Genomic DNA, 12,861 nt, shown 5'->3' with positions numbered 1-12,861 from the left:
AAACTGCTGGATGCTCTGTGCTCAGAAATACGCAGCTTAGATGTTGGCAGGCCACGGCTCGCAGGCCAGATATGGCTTGCTGCCTGTGTTTGTGTGGACGGAAGCCAAGAAGGCTTTCCATTTTTAAATGGTTGCAAAATGATCAAAACTACTTCACCAATTGAGAAAATTATTTGAAATTCAAATCTCAGCATCCATCAATCAAGTTTTTGAAACATAGCCAGACATTAATTGTGTATTGTTTGGTGGCCTTTGCACTAACTACAATGGCAGAGGTGGGGCCGATGCTGTTGCCCACAAAACCTGCCAAGTCCTGATGTAAAGCCCCTTCCCCTCCATGCCTTGCAGGAGGAAGCCTGTTCTGCCAGCACCCCAGGGCCCATTGCTACCAACTCTGCCCAAATCTCTTAGAAGGATCCCATTCATTGGCTTAGGTCTCACCATAATTACCTAATTTTCACCTGATTATCTCTGTAAAGACACTATTGCTAATTAATTTCACATCCTGAGGTACTGAGGACTAAGAATCCGATACATCTTTTTTGAACGGACGTGATTGAACATGTAAGTTTGCCCTCTTGCTCCCCTCCGCCTGTCCGTGTCCTTTTCATGTGCAAAATACATTCTCCCCAGCCCAACACCCCCAGAAGGCTTAATTCACCCAAGTATCAACTCCAAATCTCCAAATACCATCTAAATCCGATGTGGGTGAGATGGGGTATGCTTCCTCCTGGGGCAATATTCTCCATTTGGGAATGTGTGATGCCAGACAGGTTACCTGCTTCCGAGATACAATGATCAGACAGGCACAAAGTAGACCATCCTACCCTAAAAGGGAGAAATCAGGAAAAGGGTTGTGAGTCCCAAACAAGTTAAAACCTAACAGGGCAAATTCCATTAGATTTTGACCGAATGCCCTGTCCTCTCAGCCCACTGGGGTGGTGGCCCTGCCCCTCATCCCTGGATGGTGGACAAACCTCTGGAATTGAAAAGGTGGCTTTATCCTTTGAGACCAAGGAGGTGGCTCTGCCTTCAGGGTCACTCTTCCTTTATCTTTAAGGGTGACCCATGTGCCCCTCCAGAGAGCTCTATCGGCCAATGACTTTCTTCATTTCAACCCATCTCTGTTCCCTTCAGTCCAATTTGGTAGCATTTCTGCTGAGATGGCTGAGGGATTCACAAGGCACGCCATCCTTCTCTCCAGAGCATGCTTTCTCATTTTTTGCAATATAGATAAGCTGAGAATCTTCCAAATTTTCAAATCTAGTTCCTTTATGCTTAACAATTCATTTTTCAGTTAATATTTGTCCTCCCAAATTAGCAGGAAGAAGTCAGGCCATGTCTTCAACACTCTGGTTAGAAAATTATTCAGCTAAACATTTCAGTTCATTATTTATAAATTATTTTTACAAAACAGTAGAACACAGTTTAGCCAAGTTCTCTGTCACTTTATTACAAAAACCATGTTTTTCTCCAATTCTTTTTTTCTAAGAACTACTTTTTCTTGGGGCACCTGGGTGGCTCTGGTTCAGGTCATGATCTAGGTCTAGGTCCTGGGATCAAGCCTTGCATTGGGCTCCCTGCTCAGCAGGAAGCCTGCTTCTCCCTCTCCCCTGCCTGCTGTTCCCCCTACTTGTGCTCTCTCTGTCAGATAATAAAATCTTAAAAAAAAAAAAAAACTACTTTTTAAAGATTTTATTTGTCAGAGAGGGACCATAAGCAGCGGGGAGGGGTGGAGAGAAGCAGGCTCCCTGCTGAGCAAGGAGCCTGATGTGGGGCTTGGTCACAAGATTTGGGAATTATGACCTATGCTGAAGGCAGACTCTTAACCAACTGAGCCATCCAGGCGCCCCTAAATAAATAAAATCTTAAAAAACAAAAACATGATTATTTCTGTAGACTCTATCTCTAAATAAGGTCACGTTTTGCCGTGTGTGGGTTGGGATTCCAACATACCTCTTTTGCGGGAATACAATTCAACCCATAACAATGAACAAAGAGACAGCTCGAACACCACTATAAACCTTACCTAACAGAGGGAGCGCTGCGCCCAACCACAGCAGCACATACACTGCTCTCAAGGGCACAGGGAATATGATACCGTGTAGACCAAGTGCCAGGTCATAGAACAAACCTCAAAAATTAATGATGGGGTCTTGTCAAAAGGACACTGCAACCAGCTTAACACTGGCCAAATCTGGAACAGTTAGAGCATCCAAGTAAATAATGATAGAATGTTATAACCAAAAGAATAGAAGTCCATGGACGCATATTGATATAAACACGGAAAATGTATAAACAAGTAGGAGAGAAGGGAAAACTCTTCTTTAAAGTAAAATATCACTTAATACATAAGAAATGACATAATTAGAAAAATCACCACTTGGTAGCCAGCACAGTAACATTTGTCTTAGGCAAGAATCATCCATGAGTGCTAAAATTAGGTGGGGGAAAGTTTTATGAGGGAATATTTAGTCTTAAAACATCTGCCCACGAGATACTTATTAATTACAATTGGAAAACATAATAACATTACAAAAGAGAAATCTGGCATTTACCACTTGAAATAAGCAATCAAAATTAATATTGCTTTTATCAGCACAAATAAATATGGAATTCTTGATACGGATCTCCGAGAAAGACACGTCACTTCTGTAGTATTCCTGCCAAACATGCATGAACTGAATCTAAATTACGAGGAAACATATAACAAACAGACTGAGAGTCATTCAGCATGAAAATGGCAGCACTTTCAAAAATGTTGAGGTCATGAAAGACTGAAAGACTAGTCCAGTTTAACGGTAACTAAAGAGGGGCGCCTGGCTGGCTGGGTCAGAGCATGCAGCTCTTTGAACTTGGAGTCGTGACTCGAGCCCCGTGTGTGGAGTAGAGTTTACCTAAAATTAAAAGAAAAATTTTTTTTAATCTAAAGGTTAACTAAAGATACATGAAATTGGGTATTGAATCCAAGTTTTGTTTCTTGGACTTTATTAGGATTATCGATGGAATTTGAATAAGTTCTGTGGGTTTGATCATAGCAGTGCATTGAGGTTCTTTTCCTCAATTCGACGACTTCCTGTGGTTAGATAATGGAATGACCTTCCTGCAGACTCTCTGCAGCGTTCAGGACTGTAGAGGAATTACGTCTGCAACTCATGCTTCTACCTTTCAAGAGAAGTATGGTCTTTTTTTTTTTTTAAGATTTTGTTTATTTATTTATTTGAGAGAGCAAGAGACAGATAATGACAGAGATAGCGAGCGAGCAGAAGTGGGAGGAGAAGCAGAAGCAGGGTCCCGCTCAGCAGGCAGCCCCATGCGGGGCTCCATCCCGCAACCCTGGGGTCATGACCTGCGCCGAAGGCAAACGCCCAACGGGCCGAGCCATCCAGGTACAGCCCCCTTTTTTTAAAAAAAGATTTTATTTATTTACTTGAGAGAGAGAGAGAGCGCAGCGGAAAAGTGTGAGGGAGAAGCTGACTTCCCGCTGAGCAGGGAGCCCGATGTGGGACCCGATTCCAGGACCCTGAGATCCTGACCCAAGCTGAAGGCAGACACTCAAACGTCTGTGAGCCAGGCGCCCCGAGACTGGGCCACCTGGAGCCCTGAGAAGTATGTTCTTCTATAGAGAAAGCAGACATGGTAAAATGTTAACATCTGGGGAATATAGGTGAAGTGTATTTAGGAATCTTCCCTATTCTGTAAATTCTGCAATTCTATGATTTTTTCCCAACTTTTCATCAGTATCAAATCATTTCTAAATAGTTAAATGAATAAATGAATTTAGCAAGGTCCTCAGATGTCAGGTCAATATGTCCAAATCAATTCTATTTCTACATACCAGAAAATCTTTGCAAAATGGGATTTAATAAAATGAATCCATTTTCAAAAGTACCAAAATACAGGGGCGCCTGGGTGGCGCAGCGGTTGGGCGTCTGCCTTCGGCTCAGGGCGTGATCCCGGCGTTATGGGATCGAGCCCCACGTCAGGCTCCTCTGCTGGGAGCCTGCTTCCCTCTCCCACTCCCCCTGCTTGTGTTCCCTCTCTCGCTGGCTGTCTCTGTCTCTGTCGAATAAATAAATAAAATCTAAAAAAGAAAAAAAAGTACCAAAATACAAAATGTAAACCACAAATCTTGTGCTGTGGGAACTGTTCGGTATCTTGACTGTGGTTGTTAATCCATGAACCTACACGGGTGATAAAACTGAACAGAACTTCATACACGAACGTGAGTGTAGGTGAAACTGGAGAAAGCTGAAGAAGTATTTTGGGCTATGAAGGTCAGTATTCCGGCTGTGACGTACCATGGTTTGGCAAGACGTTAACATTGGGGTAAACTGGGCAAAGTATAAGGATCTCTTTCTGTTATTTTTTACATGACAGGTGCATTTACAATGATCTCAATAGAAGTTTAAATTAAAACAAATCTAATAAGGATGTAGGAGGGGGAATGAATAAACTATTATACGGAGTCGATGGAATATTATGTCCTATGACATAAACTACAACTGAATAAACTGTACTTCAAGCCCTAGATAGAGAACATCATTGTTAAAGGCCAGGGAGAGTGAAATGGAAGTACGTTTTACTTAGGCATGTACCACTGTGATAAAATGATGAAACAGAAGCAGCAAGAGAATGATAACCAAAATATTCAGGATGCCGACTGCTTGTGTGGGGGAGCAGCAAATAGAGGCTGCAAATTATTTGTCATTTCCTGTTTCTCAGGATGGCTGACAGATTCATGAACATTCACGAGAAAGTATTTGTAACTAACGTGAGGTGAAAAGAGGACATAAACACAGACGATTCAGATTTTTAAAAATTATAGGAGAATACTAAGGATAACCACGTACCACTAAATATGAAAGGTCAGATAAAATTTCTCAGTTTTCAGGGCGCCTGGGTGGCTCCGACGCTGAAGCGTCTGCCTTCGGCTCAGGTCATGATCTCAGGTCGTGGGATCGAGTTCCGCATCGGGCTCCCTGCTCTTCGGGGAGTCTGCTTCTCTCTCTCTCAAGTAAATAAATAAAATCTTCAAAAGAAAAAAAAAAAAAGAAATGCCTTCAGGGACTACAATACCCTTAGGTAAGATTTCAGAGGGATCTAAGAGGGTACCTCATGAACCCCTTCAAACAACAAAAAAAGTGCTTTCCAAAGACCTCAGGGGACTGCCCCTGTGGACCATGTCTCTCCAACAACAGGGCTTCTGAGTCTTCGGGGTGTGGTCTCACAGAAGGCTCCCTGTCCAGCAGAGCAAGTCTTTTTTTTTTTTTTTTTAAGATTTATTTATTTATTTATTAGACAGAGACAGCCAGGGAGAGAGGGAACACAGGCAGAGGGAGTGGGAGAGGAAGAAGCAGGTTCCCAGCGGAGGAGCCTGATGCGGGGCTCGATCCCAGAACACTGGGATCACACCCTGAGCCGAAGACGGACGCTTAACGACTGCGCCACCCAGGCGCCGCACCAGCAGAGCAAGTCTTATCTCTGAGAGATTTGGGGGGATGTGGCTTCCGCCTAATTGATACATAAAAAGCCCACAAAGTTTTCCCTCCATTTCCCATGTACCCCCCACAACAACACCTATGTATAATTACCAAAACCTTTTCCACCAAAATACTCTCAAAAGAAAAATTTGGGAGCTCCCCTCTTTAAGAACAAGAAGGTAGTCAGGGCACCGGGGTGGCTCAGTCAATTAAGCTCCTGACTCTTGATTTTGTCTCGGGTCATGATCTCAGGTCCTCCCCTGCATTGCATCTGGCTCCTGGCTCAGAGGGGAGTCTGCTCGAGGATTCTCCTTCTCCTCTCCCTCTGCCCTTCCCACCCACTCACATGTTCTCTAAATATTGAATAAATAAATAAACAAAATCTTTTAAAAAAGAAAAAAGAATTGAAGTAAGTCAACAGACCTCCGTGAGATGAGTCAGGGGTGGCATCAGCTAGTAAGTTCTAAGAACCCAGTTGCAGATCTGGGGGAGAATCATTTTGAAGATTTTATTTATTTATTTGAGAAAGAGTCAGAGCATGAGTGGGGAGGGAGGGGCAGAGGGAGAGGGAGACGCAGACTCCCTGGGGCGGGACTCTATCCCAGGACCCTGAGATCAGGGCCTGAGCTGAAGGCAGACACTTAACTGACTGAGCCACCCAAGTGCCCTTGGGGGAGAGTCATTTTGAAGAAAATTTCATTATAACCTCAATTCCCAAGAATATTTTCCATCACTTGAAGTTGGAGACATGCTAAGTAAAGAATTACCATGAGTGTTATGAGTGTTTAGTTAAAAAAAAGAAGAAGAAAGAAAAAAAAGGAATTGCAAAGTGAGTAGAAAGAAAAATACAGGGCAAAAAATTATGGTACGGTTAAGCGTAGTGTTCACAGCAAAAAATGAAACAAAAAAGCTCATTGTAAACTGAAAAACAATATAAATATACACACACCACAAAGTTTTAAACAGCAATATTAACTTGGGCTGAAAAGGACAAACCCTATACAAACTAAAAAGAGATCTCTGGACTCTCAACTTTCCGGGGGCAGGAAGGAGGCCGAGAAGGATACTCACTTGCAAACATGGGTCACTTCCTATGAATAAGGAAGGACGACGCAGATGGCAGAGCCGAGATCCAAAGTGTGCAGCCAAGAGCTAGGAAGAACTCCAAGAGAACAGGACCAACTGGTGCCCTGGTAACATGTACTCAGTGGGATCTAGTGACTGCTGTGTGGGGACTCCTGCTGTCCCCAGTGTTGAACAGGAGTGTCTGTGGCAGTTTTCCTGTGTCTGCCCCACTGTTGTATTTTAGGTGTATACGATGGAAATAACCTCATCTAACCTTAATTTCCTTAGATGCCCATCTCCAAATATAGCCACACTGGGGTTAGGATTTCAACAAAAGAATTTTGGAAGGACACAAATATTCAGTCCATAGCACATTTAATAGCCAGTAAGAAAATACACTTGGCGAAAATACTCATGTTCATAATATCAATAGGAATGATAAGCTTCTTAGGAATACATCTGATACAATGTTGAATTTTTTAAAAAGATTTTATTTATTTATTTGAGAGAGCGTGCGCGTGCACTTAGGAGGAGAGGCAAAGGGAGAGGGAGAAGTAGGTTCCCCACTGAGCAGGGACCCTAACACAGGGGCGCCTAGGTGGCTCAGTTGGTTAAGCGTTGGACTCTTGATTTCAGCTCAGGTCATGATCTGAGGGTCGTGAGATCAAGCCCTGTGTTGGGCTCTCTGCTGGGCATGGAGCCTCCTTAGAATTCTTTCTCCCTCTCCCTCTGCCCCTCCCCTCTCTCCCCTTCTGAAAAAATAAAAAACAAAAAACCTTACGTAAACAGAATTTATGAAATAAAATAATGCTATTAAAGTTCATTAAAAAACTGAAAAATTCATGGGGCACCTGGCTGGCTCAGGTGGTACAGCATGGGACTCTTGATCTCCGGGTTGTAAATTCGAGCCCCATGCTGGCTGTAGAGATTACTTCAAAATAAAATCTTAGGGGCACCTGGGTGGCTGAGCTGGTTAAGCATCTGCTTTCTGCTCAGGTCATGATCTTGGGGTCCTGGGATCGAGCCCTGTGCCGGGCTCCCTGCTCATGGGGGAGTCTCCTTCTCCCTCTGACCCTCCCCCTGCTTGTGCTCTCTCTCTCTTTCTCAAATAAATAAATAAATAAAGTCTTTCCAAAAACGTTAAAAAAATAAAAGTCTTAAAAAATTTTGTAAAAGAACTGAAAAATTCAAAGATATATTGATGGAGTAGTCAATGTAATAAAAATACTAATTCTTACAAAATATAAATTTAGTAAAATTCCAGTCAAAGCAATAAAAGCATTTTCTTTCTTGAAATGGGACAGATCTTAACATTTCCGTGAAAGTTTGCAGGTCTCCAACTGTCCAAGACCATCATGAACAAGGACAATTAGAAGAGCTTTCCCTTCTAGATACAAGAGGTTTTTATTAAGCTAGAATAATGAAACAGTGTGGTATTCATTCAGTGATAGAAAGTATTCCAGAAAGGGTACCTGGGACACAGAGGGACTTAGGATATAAGAGAAATGAATGTATAAGTATTGAAGAAAGAATGTGCTATTTGATACTTGGTGTTACGGGCTGAATTGTGTCCCCTCCTCCAAATTCATAGGTTGGAGTCCTAACCCCCCGGCACCTCAGGAAGTGGGGGAGTCTGCATTGTGTGAACGGAGGTGTTGGTTCTCGGATTCCCCGTGAAAGGTTAGCGTGAGGATCCATGCTCCAATTAGCACGGCCAGAAGGAGCACAGCAGGCATGAAGCCACAGTGCACTCCCGTGAAAGAGAGCGGGCTGCCCAGAGGTGGCCACTGCCCCGGGGTCAGGGGGCTCTTTTCTTTCTTTTTTTTTTTGTATAGGTAGTGGGTCATAGCCAGGGCGGTCTCTGAATGAGGTTGCCCCCCTCCCCTGGGAGGGGGAGTTTTTGGTTCTACCAGGTTCTTGCTGAACTGTCAAGGCCATCTTTCCCTGAAGGGTGGGCGTGGTGGGGGGGAAGCTGAAGCCACCCTTACACGTGTATTATAATAAAGCTAGGGGTCATCCTGGGCCAGTTGAAGAGGAGAGCACGTTTCATAACTGTGGCTCTTGGTCTGTCAGCTGTGGGGTGTTAGCAGCCGCAAGGCTGAGATGTTGAAAACCATGAAGTCAGGGTGCTGTGCCTTCGGGCTTCTAATGTGTAACCTTGTGACCTAGAAAATTCGCTTCCCTATGGAAACAAAATGAAATGAGATCATTACTTCACACTATATGCATACACACAACTCCAGAAAGATTAAAACTTAAATGTCAAAGCAAAATGCTGAAACTAGTAAATGGTAATACAAGGAAATAGTTTACGATAACAAAATGGAGAAAGATTTTTTTTTTCTCTTTCAAGAGAAAGATTTCTTTACAAGTCACATAAGGAAACCTAGATACTTTTTATAATGTCAAAACTAAAATCTAAGGGACCAACATTTTTATAAGCAAAGCGCAAAGACAAGGAAGAAACAAAAAAATTAAAACATGTTGCATATTGAGGATTAGTAAATAATATATATCAACTCCATGAATCTAGTAGAAAAAGAACCTGACAGAAAAATAGGCAAAGGATAACTGACAATCTATGAAATAAAATCCCAATCCTGTGGAAATGTAGATTTCAGCAGTGATCACCTAAACACGTTACCTGTATGTTCTGCATTTCAAATATCACTTCACTGATCGTAGGGTTTCCCTATTTTGCCACTAAGTCCTCCTGATCTTCCAACATTAAGCAGGATTCTAGCTTTACAGTTGATGTCTATATTTTCTTTATTTATTTGAGAGAGCTAGAGAGAGTGATCGAGAGAGAGCACGAGCAGGGGGAGAGGCAGAGGGAGAAGCAGAAGCAGGCTCCCCGCTGAGCAGGGAGCCCCACGTGGGACTCGAACCCAGGACCTTGGGTCAGGACCTGAGCAGAAAGCAAATGCTTAACCAACGGAGCCACCCAGGCGCCCCGCCTCAAGTGGATTAAGCCAGTTGTCTTTTTTGTTTTTTCCTTTTTTTAAAGTGTGCGTGGATTTCTATTCCCAGTCTTTTGAAATCCTTATCTTTGGTTTTCGCGCACGCGCGCTCAGACCCCTCGCTCCCAGGCGGGCAGTCGCCCTCCCGTCTCCAGGCGACTGGCGCTCCTCAGGCGCAGGGCGCCTACGTGCCGCGGAGCCTTCTGGGAAATGTAGTTCAAAGGCGTTTTCCTGGAGAGAAGCTGACCAAAAAAAAAAAAAAAAAAGGAAAAGAAAAAAAGCAAAAACAAAGGCGTCTTTCTCTCGCGCACGCGTACTCGCACTCGCTCGGCCCCTGACGCGTTCGGGTTGCGCCCCCTTTCTTTGTCCTTCGCCGCGGAGCGAGAGGCGAGTAGGCGTCTCCGCGCGCGCGCCCGCATGTCCGTGCGCGCGCCCCCCTCCCCGGCTCNCGCGGGGTCTGCGCGGGTCCGGGACGCTCCTGGGCTCGGCCCGGGCTCCCGCCGGCGGACGTGGCCTCAGCGCGACCCCCGCCGGGCGTCCCTGGCTGTCCGGGGCCGCGAGCCCGGCTGCGCAGGGAGGGTCCGGGGTCCCGCTGTCAGGGCGGCCTCCTTGCCGGCCTCCCGGCCCCCTGCGGTCCGGCTTCACCCGCTCCGCCCCGCCTGTATCAGTAGAGTCGTTCTTAAAGGGCTTCGCTGCTAAAAACAAACCCCAAAGCCAGAAACAAACCCCAGATAGTTTTTGACAGCCGCTGGCTGCTGAGCCCGACGTGCTCTCTCCGACTGTGGCCCCCTCCGCCACTTTGGACCCTCCTCCACTCGCGATTTCTGGGTCTCATGTTTATCGCTTGAAAATGGGGGGGTGCGAAGAAATGATCTTTTCCCCACCTAGTTCTGATGGGTTTTGCCGTCATTAACACATACTTCTAATTACTCGTTTGCTTTGTTTCAACCGTGTGGTGGTGAACTGGACTGTGTTCTTGGGTTAAGGACTTTAACATTTTATTTTATTTTTTAAAATATTTTATTTATTTGAGAGACACAGATAGCAAGAGAGAGCAGGAGCGGGGAGGAGATGGAGAAGCAGCCCCCCCCCCCCACATGAGGGAGCCCGTGTGGGACCCTGGAAGCAGGACCTGAGCCACCCCGGTGCCCCAGGACTTTAACTTTTTAAGAAATGTTTATACTTTTTTCTTTTATAAATTTAAAATGTGTTCACTGTAGCCAGTTTGGATCAACTTGATAAATAGACTGAAATGAAAATCTTTCACGCTCCCATCACCAGGCGATAATCACTGCTAATATTTTGGTACATTTCTTGTATGTTAATGTATGTATAGTTTTAGTACATCTTATTTACATTTCCTTAAAAAAGCAAAATTGGGAGTATGCGGCTTAAAGCCATGACGATCTATGACAGAAGGCCTTTCCTCAAGGTGGACTGTTCTGTTCCGCACCGGGAGTTTTTTCAGCGGGCCCCTGAGAACTAATCTTCCGTTTGTTTGTTCATTTTTGTTTTTAAGTAGGTTCCACACCCAGCATGGAGCCCAGTGCCGGGGTTTGAATTCACGACCCTGAGATCCAGACCTGACCCGAGATTGAGAGTCGGGCACTTAGTCCGCCGAGCCACCCAGACGCCCTTCTTCCTTTTGTTTTTATCCTTAGTTTGCCCTGGTGGCGTTATTTCTGGACAGGGACGGTTCAGCACGTACTAAAATGTAAACAAACTGGAGGCCTTTGCCCTCCCTTCCCCCACCCCCACTCTCATTGAGGGTCTGTGACTGCAGGGCTTAGGGGACACTGAATGGGACCAGTGGCGCGGAGCTGCCACTTGCTGAGTGTGTCATCGACGTTGGGCAAGGTGCTGAACCTCTGCGCCTTATCACTTTCTGTAATGGGTGCTGGCTGCATTAAAAAAAACAAAAGAAAAAACACCCAATATGATGTATGAAACGTCTGTCACAGTAAGTAAATAGATGTTATTTTTTATTTTCCTCTACCTTTCCCCTGAAATTCCTTCAGAACTTGATGCTAAGTGGAACGACGCAGTGATGATGACGGTTGCCCCTTCGTTCTGAAGACAAATGTGAACGCTGTCGCGGGAGAGCTGGGTGTTATGCAGGAAGCTGCCAAGGTACATGAAAATAGCAGTCACGTTCAAACGGGCCAGTTGTACAGAGAAGGGCTTAGGCTTCCGTTTGCTGAGAGGACACATGGGAGCCATATAGAGAGTTCAGGAGAAAACTTCTCAAAACTTTCAACTTTCAAAAACACGTTTGTTTAAATTAGAGTAAGGTTGAGTCTGCATTTTTCTGAATAACAAATTGCATCAGAAATAATACTACCCACGCTGATGGCTTGCCGCACTTGTTCACCTGAAATTCTCAACTCTATTTTCTGTAGTAAGTCTTCATCGTTTTTCTTTCTTTGGGAGGGAGTTGGGGAGGGACAGAAGGAGGAGAGTCTCAAGTGGACTCCCCGCTGAGCATGCCTACCTCAGGGCTTGACCCCAGGACCCCAAGATCATGACCTGAGCCGTAAGCAGGAATTGGATGCTTACCTGACTGAGCCCTCGCAGGCCCCATGTAAGTCCACGTCATTTTGACTTGACGGGAGTTTTCTACTCTTGATAAGTTCTCATTGAAGCCCAAGTTTTCTACTCTTGATAAGTTCTCATTGAAGCCCAAGTGAACTTCACCAAGTAGTCTTTGACAACAATTACAAAGGAAATTTTAAAATCACACTGTGAATTTGGTTGTCTGCTTAAGGAAATGGTTTGCATGATAAACATAGTTTTATTTGTCACAATGCCCGAATTTTTACTGTGTGTAGTGAGGTGAAAGCATAAAGCAAAGCAAGTGTTGTAGGTATATTTTCATGGCTTGTGGTGTGTGTGTTGGGGGAGCGGTTATGCAGTTGTAATTGACTTTTTTAATTTTTTTATTTTTTATTTTTATTTTTTTAAGATTTTATTTATTTATTTGAGAGAGAGAGAGAGAGACAGCCAGCGAGAGAGGGAACACAAGCAGGGGGAGTGGGAGAGGAAGAAGCAGGCTCCTACCAGAGGAGCCTGATGTGGGGCTCGATCCCATAACGCCGGGATCACACCCTGAGCCGAAGGCAGACGCCCAACCGCTGTGCCACCCAGGCGCCCCGTAATTGACTTTTTTTAAACCACGCAGAGATTTTTAAATTTTTTAATGGTTAAATTTATTGACTTTTTTTTTAAATTATGGTTTTTGCCTTTGTATTATGTGTAGGGAAATTTTCCCCCAATTTACACAAATAATCACCTTTGGGTTTTTTTTTTTTTTTTAAACATATCCTGTATTATTTGTTTCAGGGCTATAGGTCTGT

The 12,861-nt window shown here is 44.4% G+C and overlaps 1 protein-coding gene across 2 annotated transcripts in view; it reads left to right on the top strand.

Annotated features, from left to right (window-relative positions):
• Positions 1–9,963: 9,963 nt before the first annotated feature.
• ZNF84 (zinc finger protein 84) overlaps positions 9,964–12,861 on the top strand; it is a 21,575-nt gene continuing 18,677 nt past the window's right edge. For both annotated transcript variants that reach the window (XM_011229824.3, XM_019803733.2), the window contains exon 1: positions 9,964–11,638. The gene's annotated coding sequence lies outside the window, so the exon portion shown is untranslated. The remainder of the gene's footprint in view (positions 11,639–12,861) is intronic.

Source organism: Ailuropoda melanoleuca, chromosome 12, assembly GCF_002007445.2.
Source record: "Ailuropoda melanoleuca isolate Jingjing chromosome 12, ASM200744v2, whole genome shotgun sequence".
Lineage (NCBI taxonomy): Eukaryota > Metazoa > Chordata > Mammalia > Carnivora > Ursidae > Ailuropoda > Ailuropoda melanoleuca.
Note: the sequence above shows the minus strand (reverse complement) of the source record. Positions and strands in the feature narration are given on the sequence as shown.